We start from the raw sequence: 16917 nt of genomic DNA, 5'->3' as shown, positions 1-16917 counted from the left end.
CTCAGCCCGAGGATTGAAGGGCCCAGGGTTCAATCCCAGTCCAGGGCACATACCTCGTCAATATACAATACTCACAATTTACCCAGGTAACTAGCTATATTTTGAATTGTGTTGCTGGAGGAGTAGTGTTATTTAACTAAACCCTGTGATAACTGAAACTCATGTAAATCAGAACCACGCAAAGTGGGGACTGCTTGCGCTTCAAAGGCAAAGTAATAAGATGGCATTTTACTGTCACAAGAACGGACAGAGCAATGGAGAGGGAATAGAGAGCGTAAGGACTGCCTCAGTAAGACAAATCGACAGGGCAAGAAGCACTTTGTTAGTAGAAGGAATAAGAAAACTGGTTCCTGCCAGAAACCAATCATTGTTTCACTAATAGAGAGATGTGGACAGGAAGCCCGGAAGGGTGGTCAACAACCTTAATTGCTCTAACCACTCACTGTTTAGTTGAAACATTGTTAGCTGAAGCAGCCTCCACCTCTGTTTGTCTTATGTAAATTTCTGTTATTGGAATTTCCTGCCTAAGGGCTATGGGTGTATCCCATAGTCTCAATAAAAGGGATAGCAAGGCCAGAGCAGTGTGTAGTCCTCCCACTAGAGGTGGGCTCCTGCCTGGCCCCCAATATCGCCAAATTAATACTTTTCTAGTCTCTTTTCATTTGTGTGTGGCCTTCTCCAGAACCCGAACCCTGAACCAGAACCCTGAATAACGCAGGACTTGAAAGGGGTTCCTACAGGTTCCCTTTATGAAGAAACATACAACTGGATACCTCCTATAACAGAAAGATAAAACCTTTTACAAAGACTAAATTTTTAAATATTCAAAGCAAAACTATAAAATTAACAAAGAATATCTTTATGAATGTGAAGTGAGAGAAATAATTATTTTTACATCAATTTTTTTTATTTTCCCTCATCGTTTTCAATTCACTAGATTATTTACTTGCCTATGTGAAATGTGATCATGATTCTAAAGTCAGATCTCTACAGAAGATCTGAGAATGCTCCTCTGCGAATCCTTGTACTCCATCCCTTTCACTTCTACCCTTCCCACATTAAGAAAGTTTAAAGCCTATCATAAACTGAGACAGAATATATGTGATTGACATTGGTAAATAGTTTTTAGAAATAAATAAGACCCAGCCGGTTTGGCTCAGTGGAAAGAGCGTCGGCTTGCAGACTGAGGGGTCCCAGGTTCGATTCTAGTCAAGGGCACATGCCCAGGTTGCGGACTTGGTCCCCAGTGGGGGGCGTGTAGGAGGCAGCCAACAATGGTTCTCTCTCATTAATGTTTCTATGTCTCTCTCCCTTCCTCTCTGAAATCAATAAAAATATATTTTTTTAAAAGGAAAGAAGAAAAAGTCAGTAAACTAGTAGAAAAATCAGCATTTTCTGAGGATAAGATTTGAATACCCAATAACCAAAAAAAAGGGGGCTCAAATCTCCATAACATTTAGATTAATCACATAACACATCTTATCTAGATACTTTTAAGAATTTCAAGTAAAAGATTGATTTTTAGTGAATATGTGATGTAATGGAAATACACATAGTGTTTTTTGTTGTATAAATTTATGCACTGGAAAACTTCTTCCATTTCCTATCATCTGCTAAAGCTAAAAATGTGCACCACCCGTTAAAGAGAAATTCCTTTGTTATTAAGAATGGGAAACACAAAATTCAGAATAATGGTTACTTCTGAAGCTGGAGATAACGAGTGAGGTAAATGATATTTTGAAGTTAAGAGAAACAATCTGTTTCATAAACTGGTTAGTGGATACATGTGGCACTAACTGTGCAAGGCACAATGATTTCCCCAAAATTCCCACCTTCTAATCCCAGGAACCTGTGAATATTTTATGTAACATGATAACATGGGCTTCTCAGACACAATTGAGGGTCAGGGTTTTAAAATAGGGAGATTATACTGTATGGTCTCAATGACCCAAATCTAATGACATCAGCCCTTAAAAGCAGGTCATTTTTTTCAGCTGGAAATAAACAGATGTTGCAGGAGGAAACTCAAAATGTGGGTGGGCCCCCACCTGCCTTTGCTGGAGGGGCCACGTGGAAAGCATGAGAAGAGAGGCAGACAGCCTCCAGGAGCAGAGAGAGGGCCTCGGCTGACAGCCTGCGAGAAAAGGGAGACCTCTGCCCCACATCTGCAAGGAACTAAAATTGGCCATCCAGCTGAATGAGATTGGCGGCCAATTCATCCCCAGAGCCTCCAGAAAGGAACACAGTTCAGCTAATACCATAATTGTGACCTTGTGAAATTTTAAGCAGCGGGACCAACTGAGATATGCTGTAATAACACTTCTGACCTACAGAACTATGAGATGATAAACGGGTGTTATTTTAAGTCATTAAATGTATGCTAATTTGTTAAGGCTGCAATGAAAAACAAAACATTAGTATTTTATGTTACACATATATTTAAATAATTATTGTATTGTGGTCACTGTTTTATAAAACAAAACAAAATCATCAAAAAATTTAGTAAAACCCAAATTTGTAAAATGTTAAATCTCCTCCTATATGTTTGTGTCACTGCAAAAATTAGAATTCTAATTTTCTATTGCAGAAATTTTTAAATAATGTTATATATTAATATTAGTGATACGTCGAAGTTTTTGCTCAAAGGAAAGTCGTAGTCTATGGCTACCAGAATTAAAAATCATTTGTAGCCCAGCCAGTGTGGCTCAGTGGTTGAGCGATGACCCATGAACCAGGAGATCACAGTTGATTCCCAGTCAGGACACATGCCTGGGTTCTGGACTCAATCCCCAGTAGAGAGTGGGCAGGAGGCAGTTGATCAATGGTTCTCATCACTGATATTTCGATCACTCTCACCCTCTGCCTTCCTCTCTGAAATCAATAAAAACATAATTATTTCAAAAATCCTTTGCAGTATAGTGGTTAATTGAAGAAGATTTTGAATAAGCTAGTTTCAGGTTCTTGTCCACTTCATACTGTTTTTGTACTATCTATGCTTTTGTTACAAAGGACAAAGTGAGTATAATTGTAACACTTCTCAGTCTAATTTAAATGTACTTTGACTCAAGCAATGATAGTTATCCTTACTTTCTAAATTTATTGACAATATATTTTTTTCTATTTTGCATGGTTTTACTGTGTATACAATGTAAAAGTTTGTCAGAGGTGAACAAATAATGGCCCATGAGCCAAATTGGCCTGCCACCTATTTTTACAAGTAAAATTTTATTGAAACACAAAATCCATTCATTTACTTATTGTGTATGGCTGCTTTCATGCAAAATAGACAAACAGTTGCAATGGAAACTACATGGGCCATGAATCCTAAATTATTTGCTACTTGTCTCTTTACATAAAATTTTGCCAAGCCCTTATTTAAGGAAACATATAAATGATATTTTCATGGTGTAAAAGTCTACCAATGACCAATTAGTTATTATCAATTATATAAAAAATACATAAGCTATTATGTTTCTTTTTAAAATTATTTTTAAATCATAGTTGGCAAACAATATTATATTGTTTCAGGTGTACAACACAGAAGTGATCACCATTGTAGTACCATCTGGCACCATTCGTAGTTATTACAATACTAGAGGCCCGGTGCATGAAATTCGTGCACGTGGGGGGGGGGTCCCTCAGCCCACCCTGCACCCTCTCCAATCTGGGACCCCTCGGAGGATGTCCGACTGCCCGATTAGGCCTGATCTTGGTGCGATCAGGCCTAATAGGGCAGTCGGACATCCCTCTCACAATCCAGGACTGCTGGCTCCCAACCGCTAGCCTGCCTGCCTTCCTGATTGCCCTTAACTGCTTCTGCCTGCCAGCCTGATCAACTCCCCTGCCAGCCTGATCAACTCCTAACTGTTACCCTGCCAGCCTGATCAACTCCTAACTGTTACCCTGCCAGCCCAATTGCCCCTAACTGCCCTCTCCTGCTGGCCCGGTAACCCCTAACTACCCTCCCTTGCCAGCCTGGTCACCCCTAACTGCCCTCCCCTGCAGGCCTGGTTGCCCCCAACTGCCCTCCCCTGCAGGCCTGGTTGCCCCCAACTGCCCTCCCCTGCAGGCCTGGTCCCCCCCCAACTGCCCTCCCCTGCAGGCCTGGTTGCCCCCAACTGCCCTCCCCTGCAGGCCTGGTTCCCCCCCCCCAATGCCCTCCCCTGCTAGCCCAGTCACCCCTAACTGCCCTCCCCTGCCAGCCCGGTCACCCCTAACTGCCCTCCCCTGCCAGCCTGGTCACCCCTAACTGCTCTCCCCTGCCAGCCTGGTTGCCCCCACTGCCCTCCCCTGCAGGTCTGTCCCCCCAACTGCCCTCCCATGCAGGCCTGGGTTCCCCCCAACTGCCCTGCCATGCAGGCCTGGTTGGTCCCTCCCAACTGCCCTCCCCTCCTGGCCTGATCACCCACAACTGCCCTCCCCTGCCAGCCATCTTGTGTCCACATGGGGGCAACCATCTTTGACCACATGGGGGTGGCCATCTTGCGTGTTTGAGTGATGGTCAATTTTCATATTACTCTTTTATTAGATAGGATTAGTGACTGTATTCCCTACCTGTACTTTACATCCCTTTGACTACATTCATATCATGCAGTTTGTACTTCTTAATCCCCTTCACCATTTTCACCCTTCCACTAATCCCCTCATTTTTCTCCCTGGCAACCATCACTTTTTTCCCTCTGTATCTGAGTTTGTTTCTGTTTTGTTTCATTTTTTCATTTGTTTTTGGACTTCACATATAAGTGAAATTTGTCTTTCTCTGTATAACTTATTTCACTTGTCATAATGCCAACTAAGTCCATCCATGTTATTGCAAATGGCAACATTTTATTCCTTTTATAGCTAATATTCCATTGTGTGTGTATCTATATCTATATATCACACATTCTTCATCCATTCATCTGTCAATGCTCACCTAGGATGCTTCCATATCTTGGCTATCCATATAATAAAAGGGTAATGTGCAAATCGACTGAGCAGCAGAATGACCAGTCACAATGACACGCACTGACCACAAGGGGGCAGATGCTCAATGCAGGAGCTTCCCCCTAGTGGTCATTGTGCTCCCACAGGGGGAGTGCTGCTTAGCCAGAAGCCGGGCTCACGGATGGTGAGCGCAGTGGCGGTGACCTCTCTCGCCTCTGCGGCAGCGCTAAAGATGTCCAACTGCCGGCTTAGGCCCACTCCCATCAGTCGGACATCCCCTGAGGGTTCCCAGACTGCGAGAGGGCACAGGCCAGGCTGAGGGACCCCCTCTGAGTGCATGAATTTTGTGCACCAGGCATCTAGTTGTAAATAATGTTGCAATGAACATAGAAGTGTATATAAACTTTCAAATTAGTGTTCTTGATTTCTTCCGATAAATACCCAGAGTGGAATTCTGGGTCATATGGTAGTCCTATTTTTTAAATATATTTTTATTAGTCTCACAGAGGAAGGGAGAGGGAGAGAGCGAGAGAAACATCAATGATGAGGGAAAATCACTGATGGGCTGTCTTCTGCATGCCCCACACTGGGGATCAAGATGCAACCCAGGCATGTGCCCTGATTGGGAATCGAACCTTGAACTCCTGGTTCATAGGTGGACGCTCAATCACTGAGCCATGCCGGCCAGGTGGTAGTTCTAGTTTTAATTTTTTGAAGAATCTTTGTACTGTTTTCCGTGGTGGCTGCACCAGTTTACAGAGTCATCAGCAGTGCACTAGGGTTTCTTGTTCTCCCCGCCGTCCCCACCAGCACTTATTCTTTGCTGTCTTTTTTTTTTTTTTTTTTTTTTTTTGGTACATTTCTATTGATTTCAGAGAGGGAGAGATAGAAACATCAATGCTTATAGAGAACCATTGATTTTCGGCCTCCTGCATGCCTCCTACTTGAGATCAAGCCTGGAACCCAGGCACGTGCCCTGACTGGTAATTGAACCCTGACCCCCTAGTTTATAGGTTGATGCTCAACCTCTGAGCCACACTGGCCGGGCAACTTTGCTGTCTTTTTTTATAATAGCCATTCTAAAGGTGTGAGGTGATACCTCAATGTGGCTTTGATTTGCATTTTCCTGATGATTAGTGATGATGAGCATGTTTTCATGTGTCTGTTGGTATCTCTACATCCACTTTGAAAAATACATAATTATAAAATATGTCCAGAGGATTTTTTTAAGCTCTTTTAATTGAAAGAGACAGCCTGTCAAAGAAAGCTTATAGAATAAAGAATGTGGAAATTTATATGTGAATATATCCAAGTATCTAGAAAGTATTCCATAAAGGTCAACATTCCCTAGAATTTCTTTTTTTTTTTTTTAATATTTCCAGTCTTGTAAGACCACACTCCCCCCCTTTTTTTTTAAACAAATTACTGGCCCTTTGTTTCATTAGTAGCTGTTTCAATTACAGATAAGGATGGCTAGTTTTTCTCCATAAAATAAACTTTTAAATGAAGCAATTAAAATTTAACAAATATGTATGTTTATCCTTTAGGGTATGAAACAAAAAAAGGAATTTTGTAGCATATTTTTGTTCATAGAATTGTTAGAATTTGAAATCATGAATTCTCTACAGTAGAAAAAAGAAAGTGAAGGTTGAAATTGAACCCTATTCTAAAAGAAGTATAATCAGATAAAGTTAATGTTCCAAGCAAGATCTATATGTTCTATTTCTAATTTCTAATCTTCACAGAGCTTCTAAATCTTTTCTGACTCTTGGCATAGATTTAATCATCCCTCTCCCTGAAAGTGATTTAAAATGAATTCATTATGTGACTTATTTATATAATAGTTGAGCAAGGGAAGCCTCCAAGACTTAGTATGTAATAAGACTTATAGTATGTATAATTAGAATTTTATTTATACATTTTTTTCAAGGGTCATCAGCATTTAGAGAAATGCACTTAAATAAAATATGTATTATGCCCTTATGAGTTTCAATGTCTTTTCTCTGCTAAAAATGAAAAAAAAAAATATAGAGAGAGAGAATGATAGATTTTTTTTTTCTATAAAGGAGCACTAAATTGTAATGTGGTATTTAAATATTCACTCCTGCAATGTTTTGTTGTGTATTTGTTTAACTTTCCACAGGAAAATCAGATAAGGAGGGCATGGGCATATGTAAGCAGGGGTCCTGTCGGTGTAATCAAAATAGTGGTTTCTAAAGTTTGAATGAAGGCAGAAATGGTTTAATGGGAGAAGAGGGAGAGTAGAACATTTTACTCCGGAAAGCTTGAAAGTAGAATTTTTTTTTCCCTTTTGTTCTTAAAACTGTGACTTAGTGTTTTATTCTTGCATGAGGTTAAAATAAGAGTATTTCCATAGCTAGGAACACAGTGTCTTTACCAAAAAAAAAATATTCTAAAGGGAGTAAACTAAGGAAGAAAGCACCAATAAAATTCTTTTATTTGTTCAATATGCAGTAAACACTTATCAAAATGCTGGGTGCTGCCACTTCTTGGAATGGGTGTAGCGCACCATTCGCAACCTCTGAGTTGAGTCATCTGAAGCAAATAAGGCTGCGTGTTCTCATAGCAGCTTAGCAATTCTGTGAAGCAGAAAATCTGGAATCAGCCCTGGTTGAGGACTTGTATTCATTGCTGGAGAAGTATTATAATTTCCTGGAAAAGGACAGTTGAATTGACAATTGTGCCTATATGCCTGAGATAACTGGATCAAATAAGACAGTGAAATTGCGCTGAATCTAAATGTCTTCATCTGTAAAATAGAGAAACATTATTTTTTTTCTTTCAAGAAGGTACTGTGGCCCTAGCTGGTTTGGCTTAGTGGATAGAGCATGGACCTGTGGACTGAAGGGTCCCAGGTTCTATTCCTGTCAAGGGCGCACGCCTGGGTTTTGGGCTCGAACCCCAGTAGTGGGTAAGCAGGAAGCAGCCGACCGATGATTCTCTCTCATCATTGATGTTTCTATCTCTCCCTCTTCCTTCCTCTCTAAAATGAATAAAAATATATTTTTTAAAAAAGAAGGTACTGTGAGGATTAAATTACAATGTTTAAATTGCCAGGCTCTTATGTGTTCCCATACTATTTTAGAACCCTCCTAAGTAGACATTTTCTTTGAGACTTAGGTACTGTAGATTTTCCTTAATGCTACTACAACAGTGTCATCTGATGTTTCCAAATAAACTCAATTTCTGGTAACTCGAAAAAAAATGTACTGGTGATTACACTACAGTCCATCTTAATATTTCAGCAATGATCACTTTCTCGGGGCTTTGACTCAAATTTAGGGGGAAATGGAGTTATTTTACGTAGACTTTATGATTATCATCATTCTTTGATAATGTCAATGTCTTGTGGGGTTTTACTGACCTAGTTTTTCTTTGACTCTGACAATACAATTAAACCCAGTGACCATTTAGAGGAAAATGTAAAATTTGCTTTTATGCTCCCTCAACCTACGACAGAAGGTTTATAACAATGTTAGAGATGCATTTATTGACTTACGTCTCTCAATAATTTCGTAAATGTTGCTCTTTATATAAGCAGTCTATGGCCTTTGAAAACTATATTTTCATTAAAAATTGTCTTTAAAAAATTGTCTTTAAAAATTAAGGAAAATTTACTATTCATCTTAATGTTTGATGAAGTATTTTTTAAAAGAAGGAAAAAGTAATCTTATTTTTCAGTATGCATTCATCTAATATTTTTAAATGACTTGATTATAATTCTAAAGTTAATTATTTTGTTGATTTATTTTACATTTTAATTTTTAGTAGCAACTGTCAAATGGTTATAGGGTTATAAAGCCATAATCTCTTTTTGTTGTTGTTTTTTAAATCTGTGTGACAGCAAAATAATTTGGAGCTTTCCTTCATAATATGGAAAAGTCCTATTATCTCTATTTGCGGGGGCAATTAAATAGTGCTTTAGCCTGGTTTAATACTAAGCTCATTTGTGTCCTTGTAATTCTCTTTAGAAAATCAGTGGTTGATCATCAACTTATGAACCACGAGATCATGGTTCCATTCTGGTCAGAGTCCATGCCAGGATTTCTGGCTTGATCCCTAGCAGGGTGCATGCAGGAAGCAGCTGATCAATGATTCTCTCTCATCATTGATGCTTCTGTCTCTCTCTCCTTCTGACTTCCTCTCTGAAATCAATAAAAATATTTTTTAAGAAAGATAAATTTTCTAAAAATAATAATTTGTACAACATAAAAGAATTAAAATATTATTCAATAACTTTTATAAAAATAATAATCATATAAAGTATATAAATTTAAAATAATGTCACTACCACTACAGACTCCTAAATTTTCAGTTTTAAATTCTTTATGAACATGCTATGTTAGGTAAATAATCCAAATATAGAAATTAAATTTAGAATTTAAGATTAAAGTGGCAATCTGCCTCAGAATATCATTCTACTTGAAATTAAATTACGTATTTCATGGCTATTTGGCCACTGAATCATTTACCCATTCATTTGACAAATATTCCTTGTGAACCATTTTTTGCAAAGCACGCTTTTAAACAATGGGAACTCATTGTACACAAAGTAAAATGAAATGGTTCCTGCATTCAAGGAGCTGATTTCTGAAGGGTTGGGGGGGGGGGGGGGAGGAGGACTGACAATGTTGGGTTTTGTTTTGTTTTTTATTTTTGTTTTTGTTTGTTTGTTGTTGTTGTTTTCAGATAATTTCAGAGTGAGAGAAGTGCTATAACAAAAGTGAATAAGCCTGCCCAACATCACTCAGTGGTTGAACCAGGAGGTCACAGTTCAATTCCAGGTCAGGGCACATGCCCGGGTATGGGGCTCGATCCCCAGTTGGAATGAGCAGGAGGCAGCCGATCAGTGATTCTCTCTCATCATTTTTTATATATTTTTTATTGTTGATAGGATTAACAGATACCTCCCATCTCTCTTCCCCTCTCCCTTCCTGTCTAAAATCTATAAAAATGTATTTTTTAAAAAGTGAATAGGATGAAGTGACTACAGAGATGAAAAATAACTTGGATATTACTGTCAGGAAATTTCTCCATTAAAAAAAAACCCACAGCCGACACCGGTTTGGCTCAGTGGATAGAGTGTCGGCCTTCGGACTCAAGGGTCCCAGGTTCGATTCCGGTCAAGGGCATGTACCTTGGTTGCGGGCACATCCCCAGTGGGGAGTGTGCGGGAGGCAGCTGGTCGATGTTTCTCTCTCATCGATGTTCCTAGCTCTCTATCCCTCTCTCTTCCTCTCTGTAAAAAAATCAATAAAATATATTTAAAAAAAAAAAAAAAAACCCACAATGTTCTACTTGCTAAATCCTGAAGGAAAAAAACAGGCTCATATGGTGCCAATATAAACCAGAAAGAGGGCAAGGCAACTTCAAGTGTACCGGAGAGCAAGACAATCCCTGAAGGTTGAGGGGTCTGAGCAAGGTCAAGATGAGTATCTGCATGACCATGCTGTCAAGAAAAAAGGAGTGTGTGTGCACTGCTGGTGGGAATGCAGACTGGTGCAGCCACTGTGGAGAACAGTATGGAGTTTCCTCAAAAAACTAAAAATGGAACTCCCATTTGACCCAGTAATCCCACTTCTAGGAATATATCCGAAGAAACTAGAAACACCAATCAGAAAGGATATATGCACCCCTATGTTCATAGCAGCACAATTTACATTAGCTAAGATTTGGAAACAGCCTAAGTGCCCACCAGCAGATGAGTGGATTAGAAAACTGTGGTACAATTACACAATGGAATACTACGCCACAGTAAAAAAGAAGGAATTCTTACCATTTGCAACAGCATGGATGGAACTGGAGAGCATTATGCTAAGTGAAATAAGCCAGTCAGAGAAAGATAAATATCACATGATCTCACTCATTTGTGGAATATAATGAACAATATAAACTGATGAACAAAAACAGATCCAGAAACAGAGAAGCATCGATCAAACCGTCAAACCTCAGAGGGAAGGTACAGGAGGATGGGGGTAAGAGGGTGAGATCAACCAAAGGACTTGTAGGCATGCATATAAGCCTAACCAATGGACACAGACACCAAGGGGGTGAGGGCATGAGTATGTGTGTGGGTGGGGGGGCAATGGGGGAATAAGGACACATATGTGATACCTTAATCAATAAAGAAAAATATATAAATAAATAAAAAAATTTTTAAAAAGAAAAAGGAGTGTGGCTTTTATTACTAGATGTATTAGATGTGGAATGGGAGACCCTCAATAGATTTAAGAAGAGAAGTGACATTTTGTGGTTTATATACACACTAGAGGCCCAGTGTACGGATTCGTGCACCGGTGGAGTCCCTAGGCCTGGCCTGCAGAGATGGGGCCGAAACCAGCTTTCCGACATTCCCCAAGCCTCCCCCAATCCTGGATTGCGAGAGGTCGCAGGCCAGGCCAAGAGACACCACCGGTGCACAATCAGGGCTGGGGAGGGACCATAGGAGGGTTCCAGGGCATGTCCAGCCCATCTCACCCAGTCCTGATCAGCCGGAATCCAGCAGCAAGCTAACCTATGGGTTGGAGTGTCTGCCCCCTGGTGGTCAGTGCACATCATAGCAACTGGTCGAATGGTCGAACAGTCAGACACTCAGCATATTAGGCTTTTATTATATAGGGTAGTATGTAAATGCTGTGTGCATAAAGGATAGTCCATTGTAAAAATAGATAGCAGGAAGCAGAGAGTTTGGTTGTGAAGCTATTGTAGCATCGTGGCTAACGATGTGTACTATTAGACATTGTTCTTTAAACTGGAAGAAAATGCACATGTATTTTTAGTATTAATTAAGTCTAAAAATGTTTAGTAAGATTATACTCGGTCAAAGAAAGTGCTAGGCATTGAGAATACAAAAATAAACCAGACATACTCTTTCCAGTAGATGGAGAGCACCTAACATTATGAAATATGTCCAGTATGTAGAAGTGTGTACCAAGGCCTAAACTGTACCACAGAGAAAGGAGATCCGGAGCTGGCTGTGCCTCGGTGGATTCCACGAAGCGTTTTCACCAAGGCAAACACAGTGCTGAGTCTCTTTAATTAATAGCATGTTACTAATGCTGAAAGCCATCAGTAACTGCCCACGTATTAGGGGAGGTACTCTCTACTAACAGGGAATGAAGGAGGTTGGGGTTTCCCCAAATTACTTGTTGAGTTACATAAAAATTCCTGATACTCCTCTTGAGAAAAAAATCATCTTTTTTATGAGAGTATACATTCAGAGATGAATTTAGCATTGTTAGTGTAGGTAGATAGATACGAGCTGAGCAGAAAAGGGGCAAAAAAAAAATAACTTAAATAAACAAGGGGAAGGGAGAAGAGAAAACAAAAACAGCCATCAAAGTTAGACAAAAACTGAGAAAAGAAAATGCAATAAAAACTACTCCCAAACGGACAAAAGGACAAAACCTTACAAGACACCTGCAGACGCACGAAATTCTAAGAAGCTCCCAGTGAAGCAGACCCAGGACCTTCTAGGGAGCCCGCCCCCTGCAGGACGAATGGTGCAGGGAGAGCAGGACAACGCATGGGAGGGGCAAAAATAACACAAAAGCCAGAACCTAGTCCTAGACCCATTGGGGGCAGTCGCCGGAGTTGCCCACCCCAGCGTCTCTCGGAGGGACTTCGGCTTGAATAAAGCTTGGGCACTTGCAATTTCTTGTCTCTCGTGTTGAAATCTTCCCTCTGCGAGACAAGAACCTGGTCTTGCTGATCCCCAGCGCCAGACACCAGGAAGCTAATGAAGCTCAAGATTCACAGCAAATCATGGAATAGGCCCCTTAAAAGGGCTGTCGCAGTGTATTCGCTTTGCTTTTTAGGATACTTGTGTAAACTTTGTAAAATTAGCAGGGTGTTAGGTTACTCTGTCCCCGCACCTCCAGCAGACTTAGTTCACTAGCGTGCGTGTACATGCAGGTATTTTTGTTATAAATGCGTAGGGAAGGGGAGTAGGGAGTACACTTAACTGAATTTTCATGAGGGATGTTCCAACAGTTATGGTCCTGTCCACTCCTAATTATTATGAGAGCCCTTGGTTTGCAAGTGGCTTCTGGGAGTCAGGATAACGTAGTGCCAGGTATATTTATTCATAAACTTTCTAATTCATTGAGCAGTTATTTGTTGAGTACCTGTTATGGGTCAGAAACTGTGCTAGGAACCAGGAATATAATAATAAATGAAACGTAACCCTGCACCAACATTTCTTGCTTTATTTTTTTTTTATAACAGTATCTTTACTCACTCTGCTATAAATTTATGAAGCTTTCTTCCTATTCCCATCCTAGTGGCACTGACGCTTTCTTGGTATCAGGGCCTCCATATAGGCCCAGAGGAAGTGTTCACTATTTGAGTGTAGTCTATAGCAGGCAGCAATGGAAGTATGTAGCTATGAAGAATAAAAGATCTGTCAAAGAAATATCTCTACAGTATATCTAAAGAAAATATCTCAAATTATCTTCATAAAAAGAGGTGATCAAGGAGTAGTCACACAAATAATATATAGGGGGAAATATTATAGAGGTGTCAGGGAGTAAATTATAAAGAGTATAATGGCATTTTCTCTGGATTTTATATTTGTGGTAATTCCCAGTTTTGTTTTGTTCTTCCTTTTTTATTTTATTTTTTTCTTTATTGATTAAGGTATTACATATGTGTCTTTATCCCCCCCATTGCCCCCCCATCCCCCTCACTCATGACCTCACACACACACACACACACACACACACACACCCACACCCGTGTCTGTGTCCATTGGTTATGCTTCTAGTATATGCATGCATACAAATCCTTTGGTTGATCTCTCCCCCTTACCCCCACCCTCCCCTACCTTCCCTCTGAGTTTTGACGGTCTGATCGATGCTTCTCTGTCTCTGGATCTGTTTTTGTTCATCGGTTTATGTTGTTCATTATATTCCACAAATGAGTGAGATAATGTGATATTTATCTTTCTCTGACTGGCTTATTTCCCTTAGCATAATGCACTCCAGTTCCATCCATGCTGAGTAATTCCCAGCTTTATTAGCGTTATGGTAATTTTCCTCATTCTAAATAAATATCCATGTGCACACACAACAATATTTACAATATGCATCCTTTATTTTATATTGCATAAGCTTCAAGGCCCACAAAACCTGGATCTACCCGTGGCCATATTAACGTAGGATTTCATTGCTTAAGTGGCATTTTACATATAGTTTCTAAACTACTGCTCTTTCAAATGCATATTGCGCACCTGCATTTTGCATCTGAATATAAAATTAAGGTTCAGATATATAAAGACATTTATCCCTTAGGGTTATTCAAAGGAATTGATTGTCTTGCCCCTCTAAGCCCATGTACAAAAATTTTCCCTTATTCATACTATGAAAAAGGCCAAACCAGTTTACTAAATCTTGCAGAGCTGGGCTATTTATTTTTTCAAACACATCTTACCTAATAAAACAGTAATATGCAAATTGACCGCACCTTCGCTACACCCATAAGCCACGCCCACAAGCCACGCCCACCAGCCCATCAGAAGCAAATATACACGTTAAACCAGCAAAGATGGCGGGGGAGAGGGAAGCACCCATGCCAGTGAGATCCAAGCCATGATGGTGGACTGGGGCAGGCGGTTAACGCCTGCAGCTGGCTGCCCAGGTCCGCCATCACCGATCGCAGACCGGGGCCGCAGCCGGCTGCCCAGGTCCGCCATCACCTATCGCTGACCGGGGCAGGCTGCGTGGGTTAATGCCCGCAGCCGGCTGCCCAGGTCCGCCATCACCGATCGCGGATGGGGCAGGCGGCGTGGGTTAAGGCCCGCAGCCGCCTGTCCAGGTCCACGATCAGGGATCACGGCCCAGGGCAGCTGCCTAACCAGGTCCATCACCGATCATGGACAGGGCAGGCGGCGTGGGTTAATGCCCGCAGCCGCCTGACCAGGTCCCGGATAAGGGCTTCAAGTCAGCCATCGCCAGTGGCAGCTGACTCAAAGCCCCTATCAGGGATCATGGACCAGGGCAGGCAGCGTGGGTTAATGCCTGCAGCAGGCTGCCCAGGTCCCCGATCACGGATCCAGGTGGCGTGGGTTAGCACCCACAGCCATCTGACCAGGTCCACGATCATGGATCACGGACCAGGGCAGGCGGCATGGGTTAGCACCCGCAGCCGCCTGCCCAGGTCCCCGATCACGGATCCAGGTGGCGTGGGTTAGCACCCACAGCCATCTGACCAGGTCCCCGATAGGGACTTGGAGTCTAGCATAACGAAAAGAATAGTCAGCAAAAGCAGGAGACAAGGTTTCATAAGTTCTCCCCCAGGTCACCACTGTTCTCTTATACATTTTAATTATCCCAGACTTTGCATGATGGGATTTGATTTGAATTATGCCTGATAGAGATTACGTGGCATGAATTGTAGGCTCATTCTTTCTTTTTGTGGTTGCCTGACTGAGAAAGGCCTTGGAATGAGAGAAGGCACTTTTATTCTCCTTTTTCATTCTTTAGAGGCTGAGGAATTACAGTTATATGAAGAACTTAGTGAGAGAATGAAAGTCTCATGCTGTATTTTTCTGTAAGTTTTATCATGTGGACTATCAAAAACTTGGTGGGATCCTTTTCAAGAGGTGTTACAAAAATTATGTTGGAATTAACATTCAAGAGTAAAAGGAGAGAAGTGAGTGGTGGGTAAAGGAAAGAACTTTGTCCTAGAAACCAAATAGAAGCCACATAAACCTTCAGATTCTTACTCATTGTGCTTTGGAGGTATTAAAGGATAATTTTTTAAAAAGTTAAAATCATGACTTATAATCTGTATAGATAAAAGGCTAAGTGACCGACATTTGTCCATCCGTCCGACCAACTGGTACATATGACGCACTGGAAATATAAAAATAAACTTTGACTCGCACACGTGCCATACATATAAAGCTCTCGCTGGCGCTAATTTGAATGTTGCATTTGGTGGGAAAGTTCTTTTCAGAGGGGATTTTTGTGTTGCCATGCTATACGATTGGCCATAGTACAAATAAGTTTTAAAATACTGTAGTGTTTGGGGATGTTTCAGACAGTTGTCTCTTAAAACAAATATGAGATCAGAGGATTCTGCTTATAGTGAATGGTTAGTAAAACTTGGAGATGGCAAACTTGATAGCAGTTTTCATTTAGGAATGGATATTATTGAAATTCCCCATGAAATGATTTTTAATGGATCTATTATTTAAGCCATCTTTGGAAATAGTATATCTATAGATAATATTAAAAATATATCTAAACATGCAATTCTTTGTTCAAAAAATGAGCACGTTCAAAAATTAAATGAAGAAATTTTGGATATACTTGATGGAGATTTTCACGCCTATTTGAGTGATGATTCCATTGACTCAACAGATGATGCTGAAAAGGAAAATTTTCCTATTGAATTTCTTAATAGTATTACTCCTTCTGGAATGCCGTGTCATAAATTAAAATTGAAAGTGGGTGCAATCACCATGCTATTGAGAAATCTTAATAGTAAATGGGGTCTTTGTAATGGTACCAGATTTATTATCAAAAGATTGCAACCTAATATTATCAAAGCTGAAATATTAACAGGATCTGCAGAGGGAGAGATTGTTCTGATTCCAAGAATTGATTTGTCCCCATTTGACACTGGCCACCCATTTAAATTAATTCGAAGATATTTTCCTGTTATGCCAGCATTTGTGATGACTATTAATAAATCACAAGGACAAACTCTAGACAGAGTAGGAATATTCCTACCTGAACCCATTTTTGGACATGGTCAGTTATATGTTGCTTTCTCTCTCACTTTTTTTTAAAGTATTTTTAAAAAATATTTTATTGATTTTTTTTACAGAGAAGAAGGGAGAGGGATAGATAGTTAGGAACATCGATGAGAGAGAAATATCGATCAGCTGCCTCCTGCACACCTCCTACGGGGGATGTGCCCGCAACCAAGGTACATGCCCTTGACCGGAATCGAATCTGGAATCTT

This window comes from Eptesicus fuscus, chromosome 8 (assembly GCF_027574615.1).
Source record: "Eptesicus fuscus isolate TK198812 chromosome 8, DD_ASM_mEF_20220401, whole genome shotgun sequence".
Classification (NCBI taxonomy): Eukaryota; Metazoa; Chordata; class Mammalia; order Chiroptera; family Vespertilionidae; genus Eptesicus; species Eptesicus fuscus.
This window is presented reverse-complemented; position numbering follows the sequence as displayed.